Genomic DNA, 7,174 nt, shown 5'->3' with positions numbered 1-7,174 from the left:
AATTCTCACCCGGATGCCGTGCCCTTGAAGCTCTGGGTGTCCAGTGGGGGCTGGAAGTACTCTGGCCCAGCATTCCACTGAAATGTCCTTGTTTAGGCTTCATTTCCAGGCACTACACCATCAGGCACTGCCTGTCAAGCAGGCTGGTCTAGCTCTAAACAGCCTCATTCGTGTATGTCAAAGCTACCTGAATTCAATCAAGAGTCATTAACAGAGAATCTTTTCCACAGATTTATTGCACATTCATTACAAAAAATCATTGTTTCAAGTTTCCATTCCAGGCAATAGTCAGGAATGGGCAGCGGCCTCTACAATATACAGGGTCTTACAAATAAACACAGCCTAGCAAAACTGAAGAGATTTGACGTAGAATTGCATGCCAAAAGCTTGTCTGTTCTTCCCCAAAGAGCTTAAAAAAAGTCTCCCCAAAATAGGCTTTGCAGCAACCATAAAAACAGGAGTTGAATATGTCATTACAGCAGTGATTAGTACCATCTTCTCTGGGGTATCTATTTGTTTTGCAAGCCTCAAAACAAGAGAGGTTTAGCAACACTGAGCTATGTAAGTACAGAGTCATTTCTTGGCCTACCAGGAATTCAGAGATTTCCAGGGCAGAAAGGGTTATTATGGTCACTTTGTCAGACCTCCTGTAAGGCAGGCCAGAGACTTTCAGTTGCTATGTCTTGCACTGAGCACAACTCGTGTCCACCAGAAACAGGTGACTCAGCCCGCAACCACTGCCAGTGCAGCAGGCAGGAGATGGCCACATGAGCCCAGCCGACATTGGCAAGGCCATACCAGAGAACAGCAGCTAAACCGTACAGCTACTCTGCCAGGGAATGAAGCGGCGAGAAAGCACCATTCTTTGCTTAAAAATGTGTGCCTTGATACAGGGTCCAACTGCCACCACCCACTGGAACATGTTTTACCTTTATCTGCCAAAAATAGAGCACCACACTCTCGAGTAGGTATCTGAAAGAGTAAAACACACGAGTATCAGAGCAGAGGTATGAGGATGTCTGAACCACCCAAGAAAGCCTTTAGTGCAGAAAGGCTGCTGGTGACCCTGACGATTCTGATGAAAGCAGATGTTCTGTTGCAAACAGTCCCACTGCTCCCCACCAACAGCTTTCACCTCAAGTGTTTAAACCACACCTGTATCCTGGCGCCAGGATTAGCCGTTCACTTCAGATGATACAAGAACCCAATCCAAAATATTTTTCAACTGGTGAACTGCCCTGGGAGTCCCCGGGGTTTCACAACCCCTTCAGAGGGCTGCTGCAAGGACAGATTTTCTGAGCTAAACACAAGGTGCTCAGAAACCCTTGGAGTGGGACTCTACGGGTACCAAACAGCTCCATCACTACATTGTCAGCCTGATGAATCTGCTGGAGAATGCAGGTCTGATGGCTAAGTATGGAGCAGCCTGCTCAGCAGAATATGACTCAGTTGTCATTGCTAGGCATGGTACAGGACAGCTAAGGCAGCAACAGAAATATCTGGAAAAAAACCCCAACAAATTAACAATAATTGGCTACTAGGTTAAAAACAATATGGGAAATGAGTTTGCATGTTTCTGTTTAATAAAAGCTTCACCTGTCAGCAATAACCCAAGCACTTCCTCCCTTAGGAATCCCAACCTTGTCACTTAATACAGCAAAGGAAAAGGCATGAACAACCTCAATTTTTCAAAATGAGCTGTCACTGTGAATTACCTTTATATACATCCTTTACAGGGAGGCCACCACTTCCACTACAGGGTCTACTGATCAGACCAGTACAGCACCCAAGCTGGAAGTTCACATCAACCTCATCTTTCTGTATAAGCCCACCAGACAGGGGGAAGTGTAGGACACCTGTGAGACTGTAAGGGCCAAACCTGGAACAGAACTGGAAGCTGTATTTGACAGTAAAAGGGGAGTCTCCTAACGACACTAAAGGGCATTAACAAGTCCAGCATGGTACCTCAAGGCAGACTAACATGAAGCGTATTTAGTTTATCTGGAAACCTAAGTATAGCACTGATCTTGGAGAACTGTGTTGAGCTGTTGATCTGAGAGCTATTTCTTTCCATTGAAAGGTCTCTCAGATGAGGCAAAACCAGTTCTCATCTCTGCCCTGTCTACAGGAACTCAGGCTCACTGCTGAACTAGATCACGCGAAAAGACAAGTTAAAAACGTCCTTGTCTCTGACAGTGAGTTATGTGCTGCAAGATACATTTTTCCTGGTACCTCTTGGCGTTTTTCTTCCTGTTCCTTTCCACTCTGCACATTTACTGGCACACAGCAAAATTCACCCTCCGTGAAGGACAGAAGCTCATGCCTAAATCTCTGGTATTGGCCATCTGAACCCCACAGGCTGCCCTGATTTGCAGCAGTGATCTACGTATCCCTGCAGAGCTTGCAGCAGCAGCAACTACCAAAGGATGGGACACCCCCAGGTACACCTCACCCAGCAGCTAACTGGGGACTTTGCCAGGGCTGCCCAAAGGCCCTTGGGCTTAGAAGGAATCACCCTCAAACCCTTTTAGGGTGAGCAAAAAGGATGACTTTTTCCAATTCCCTTCTGTTCCCTCTTGATTTAAAATAGCAGAACACATTGTTGCCACTGGAGGGCATCACACAAAGCCCTTTCATAAGGCTGCACCCGTTATGAAGACAGGTTTACGCAAACATTCTATGGTTAAACAGGCAAGTTATGGTTTCCAAACTGGTTACCATAATCCTTCAGCACGTCCAGCGTCCCTCCTCACCCAGTCCTGGAGCCAGGAGCAGCGGGACCCACGGGCCTGTGAGCAAAAACACAGAGGTGAGACAATGTCAAAAGTGCAAATACAACAACACGCAATACAACAGCCCTGAAATATGGCTTATTGTGTTCGATTCAAACCAAACACACCCACCATTTTCTACAGAAACACCTGACTTTTAACTTGCTCCCTCTAATTGCTATTAAAACCTTGTAGGTAGATGAAGTAGGTCCTGACTTTCACTCACAGGCAGGCCTTGTTCTTCCACCATTTAATTTAGGAGGATAGTATCAGTGGAGTCCATATAATGTCACTGGCTCCACTTTCTTAGTCCTCCAGATGAATCTCTGCAAGAAACTCCTGGGAAGTCTCAGGAACTGAGTGTGCTCTCACAAAGACGACTGCACAGCCTAACCACCCAGCCTGCCTTCCTGACCTGGAAGGCAATTCCCCATTCCTGCCCTCAGGCTCGGCTGTATCTTTGTAACTGCCCACTTCTGCGTTCCAAGAGTAACCAAGACGACTCATCAGCAATGCAAAGCAAAGCAGCCCGGGACCATGCAAAGGTGAGGCTCCGCTTCCCATTCAGCTCAGCACCTGGATTCCACTGACTCACTGCAGAGTCCTGGGACAGCCCAAGACACAACGCTGACTTTTTGTTAAATTTCCTCTCCATTGCTTTTATGCCGGTGTGCTCAATTGCCAGTATATATTGGCACTCAGCCGTCCTGGCCCCAGCTTACTTAAACCTTTTCCAAGCAGGCTTATGTTTTAAGCTTCACTCGTTCTGATGCAAGCAATACCGAGGCCATCAACTGCTTCACAAAAAGGGGCTGCACTCTCTGCCAAAAGGGTGCTTATCCCACACCGAATAAAAGCGTTTCTCTGCAGACGCAAAGCTGTGGCTTAAACGCAGCACCAGAAGGGCTGCGGCAGTGAAGAGCGGGGTCTCAAGCCAATTCATAAACCCCAAACCCGCCGGCAGCCCCTCCTCACGCAGGGCCGGTCACGCTGCCGCAGGCGCTGCCCGAGGCAAGCCCTGCCTGCAGGCAGCAGGGCCCAGCGGGCACCACCGGGAGCAAGGGGCCGGGCAGCGCTTACCTGCCGCCCCGGGGAAAGGGCTGCGGGAGGAGCGCCTCTTCACCAGCCCCGGCACGGCCACGGCCACGGCCACGGCCGGGCGAGACGCACGTCACGGCGGCAGGTCCTGCAAGGCGCCACACGCGTAACGAAGACGGCCGCAGGCAGGAGGCGGAGAGCGCGGCGCACGCCGGGAGCGCGGCGGGCGGCTCCTGCTCTGGGAGCGGGTAGGGCGGCCCCGGAGGGCGCCCGCCCCACAGGGCACCCGCTCTGGCGGGAAGGAGACGAGGCCCGGCCCGGCTCCGCGGGGCCTTTACGTGACCCGGCAGCGGAGCGAGGGCGAAAACCGCCGTCCCTCACAGGGAGGCCGTTCGGGGCGAGCTCCGCCGGCCGCCGCTCTCCCGCCCTCGGGCGGCTTAACCCGCCGCGGGCAGGGCGGAGGAGACGCTGCGCCGGAGCGGGGGCGCGGGCAGCCCCCCGCCGCCATGAGGGCTCCCCCCCCGCCTCACCTCGTGCGGCCGCCATTTCCTGCGGGCGGAGGCGCCGTGCCGTGCCGTGAGGAGCCGAGCCGAGCCGAGCCGAGCCCCCGCCCCGCCGCCAGGAGAGGCCGCCCAGCGCCGCTTCCTGCCCGGGCGCGGCGGGGGGCGGGCGGGCATTTGCCGCCGGGCGGGGGTCGGCTCCTTCTTTGCTTCAATAAACATGACCTTACAGCCGGGCGGGCGCTGCCTTCCCTCCGCCGGCGTGGCCGTGGCGCAGCGCGGGCCGAGACGACTCGGGTTTCACTCAGAGTGGGAGCTCCGTCCGCAAGCCGCTGGCCACGCGTGGCGCGGGGGAGCGCGGTGGCGGCGGCCGCCGTCAGCCCTCCTGCCGCCTGTCCCGGGGGAAATGGTGGCTGCGGAGGCGCCCGGGGACCGGCGGGGGCCGCCGGGACTGCGGCGGAGGCTGGTTCGGGACGGCGCCGAACGCAGCGTTTCGCCGAGGAGTAACTGACCAAGGCGGAGGGCACCACGTAGTGCGCCCTGCCTGACCGTCGGCCGGGCCGCGGAACGGCTTTCTCCAGCGACGGCTCTGTCTATAGCTCATCTGTTGCCTCTAGCAGCCCTCTCCCAAACGCCACCGTCTTGTGCAACACCTGCTTATCTTGTCCATCTCCTTTCCTTCCGATAACAAGTGCTTGATCCCGCAGATCTAAGCATGTGAATGACATCCTGCTACTGGGTCGGGCGAGCGATTTCCTTTCCCCCTGCGCCCCGCTCCGGGCACAGCTGAGTGAGAGCCACCAGCTCCCAGCAGCCGCAGCAGCCCCCGGGTTTCCAACAGCCAGGCTGGGGCCGTGACAGAACTGCCGAGGTACTTTGACCCCTGGGGCAGGTGGTCCACAGCTCGCAAATCCGCCTGCGTGGACCCTCACCATCCAGGCTGGGCTGCGCCAAAAGTAGCACGCAGAGGCCCTCTATTTGGAGGTATTTTGCAGCCAGTCGGATACACTCAAGTTTTCTCTCAATCTCTAAATAAAATTCCTTACGTTGCATCTACACTGTTGGGAAGTAAATTCCTGGGGCCGCCCCAACACCTCCTGCCCTGTCCTACTCCCATGCTGACCTGAAAGCTGCAGCTAGGCTGCTGGAGTAAACCTATTTGTTGTGCCTGTGCAGTTTAGATATATTTCACGGTGTCCTGGTTTCAGCTGGGATAGAGTTAACTGTCTTCCTAGTAGCTGGTACAGTGCTATGTTTTGAGTTCAGTATGTGAAGAATGTTGATAACACTGATGTTTTCAGTTGTTGCTCAGTAGTGTTTAGACTATAGTCAAGGATTTTTCAGCTTCTCATGCCCAGCCAGGGCACCTGACCCAAACTGGCCAACAGTATATTCCATACCATGGGACGTCCCATCTAGTTTAGAACTGGGAAGGGGGGGGGGGAATCGCCGCTCGGGGACTGGCCAGGTATCAGTTGGCAGGTGGTGAGTAATTGCCCTGCGCATCATTTGTACATTCCAATCCTTTTACTACTACTGTTGTCATTTTATTAGTGTTATCATTATCATTAGTAGTTTCTTCTTTTCTGTTCTATTAAACTGTTCTTATCTCAACCCAGGAGTTTTACTTCTTTTCCTGATTTTCTCCCCCATCCCACTGGATGGGGGGGGAGTGAGTGAGCGGCTGCGTGGTGCTTAGTTGCTGGCTGGGGTTAAACCACGACACACAGCCCGTGTAATAAAACACTGGATGAACACTGAAGAGCCTTGCCATTTATAATCTGAGTTTGTAAACATTTCTTCTACCAAGACTCAGTAGCAGCCCTGCTTGCCTTCACTCCTTTGGTGTGGCTTTTCCTGCCTCCAGGAAAGCACCTGGTGCATTTAGTATGGGCCTAGGCTGTGGGAGAGCTTCAGTATCCTCAGACTAAATCATTTCATGTCTTACAGGTTGGCCCACCACCAGTCAGGCTTGCCAGACCAACCTGAAGCCTTATTTGCGTGTTTGCCACCTTGTGCCATAGTGCATGGTTAGGAGGGCTCAGCTATTCATGAAGCTGCAGCTTGTCTGCAGCTTGGCCTCCTCTGGACCAGCTGCGCTCCTGGGTTTCACTGCACTCCTGATTCCTCAGGGCCTCCCAGGACAGCCAAAGGCAGGAAAAACAGCCACGGGAGGGAAAGCTGGGCAGCGGATGGTTGCCAAGGCTCAGCACAGAGGCAGCTGTCACAGGTAGGGACAAGCTGCTGGGCTTCATTCGTAACTTTTTATTCTTGCACAAGGCAAAGAAATAGCCAGAGGTAAAGAGCAGTAGCCCTAAACCACCTCTGCAGTCTCTGTATCCTGGAGGTAACAAAGCACTGCTTGGCCTCAGCAGAAGAAAAGCAAATTGCTCATCAGACTCCTCTTCCAAGCAAAGTAAACACTTTGCCTCCTGCCCTTGAAATGGCTTATCAAAGAGCAATATCTCATCAAAGCCTCTTTCAAATCTGAGCTAACTACTGTTTGTGCTATTATTAACTGGAGTCAATTTGAGAAGGGGAGCTAGGGGGCTTTGATTCCTCTGACATGAAAGCTTTAAAGAAGAGAAAGAAGTCATAGTATCAACCTGCGATGCCATGGCATACAGATGAAAGCCTAGGTGTCATTTTTGCCTGCAGAGCCTCACCGTGACTTCAGTGGCCTGACTTTGGGGTAGCTCAAGCCTGATTTATGAACTGCAGTTTGCTCCCTTGGGTCCCACAGAGCACGACCTTTCCTCCTCTCCAACACCCCACAAAGGCAGGGAGAAAAAGTCACATTGCTTCCCATACATGGAAGCACGTGGTCTACAGTGATGATTTATTAAGCCCCAAATTTCTGCACAT

The 7,174-nt window shown here is 52.9% G+C and overlaps 1 protein-coding gene and 1 non-coding gene across 7 annotated transcripts in view; both read right to left on the bottom strand.

Moving 5' to 3' along the window:
- Nucleotides 1–218: 218 nt before the first annotated feature.
- Nucleotides 219–7,174, bottom strand: part of PDE8A (phosphodiesterase 8A) — a 171,981-nt gene continuing 165,025 nt past the window's right edge. For 4 of the 6 annotated variants that reach the window (XM_069798340.1, XM_069798343.1, XM_069798346.1 and 1 more), the window contains 2 exons: nucleotides 2,719–2,789; nucleotides 219–1,499 (listed from right to left, as the gene is read on the bottom strand). The gene's annotated coding sequence lies outside the window, so the exon portion shown is untranslated. Of the gene's footprint in view, nucleotides 1,500–1,715; nucleotides 1,880–2,718; nucleotides 2,790–7,174 lie in introns of all 6 variants that reach the window. The other 2 variants (XM_069798344.1, XM_069798341.1) reach the window with 2 other exon arrangements.
- LOC138688329 (small Cajal body-specific RNA 15) lies at nucleotides 2,959–3,089 on the bottom strand. The gene has a single exon (XR_011327352.1). It is a non-coding gene; the product is annotated as a small Cajal body-specific RNA 15 (non-coding RNA).

The sequence above is a fragment of the Haliaeetus albicilla genome, chromosome 12 (genome assembly GCF_947461875.1).
Source record: "Haliaeetus albicilla chromosome 12, bHalAlb1.1, whole genome shotgun sequence".
Classification (NCBI taxonomy): domain Eukaryota; kingdom Metazoa; phylum Chordata; class Aves; order Accipitriformes; family Accipitridae; genus Haliaeetus; species Haliaeetus albicilla.
The sequence above is the reverse complement of the archived record's forward strand: the minus strand, read 5'-3'. Positions and strand labels throughout refer to the sequence as shown.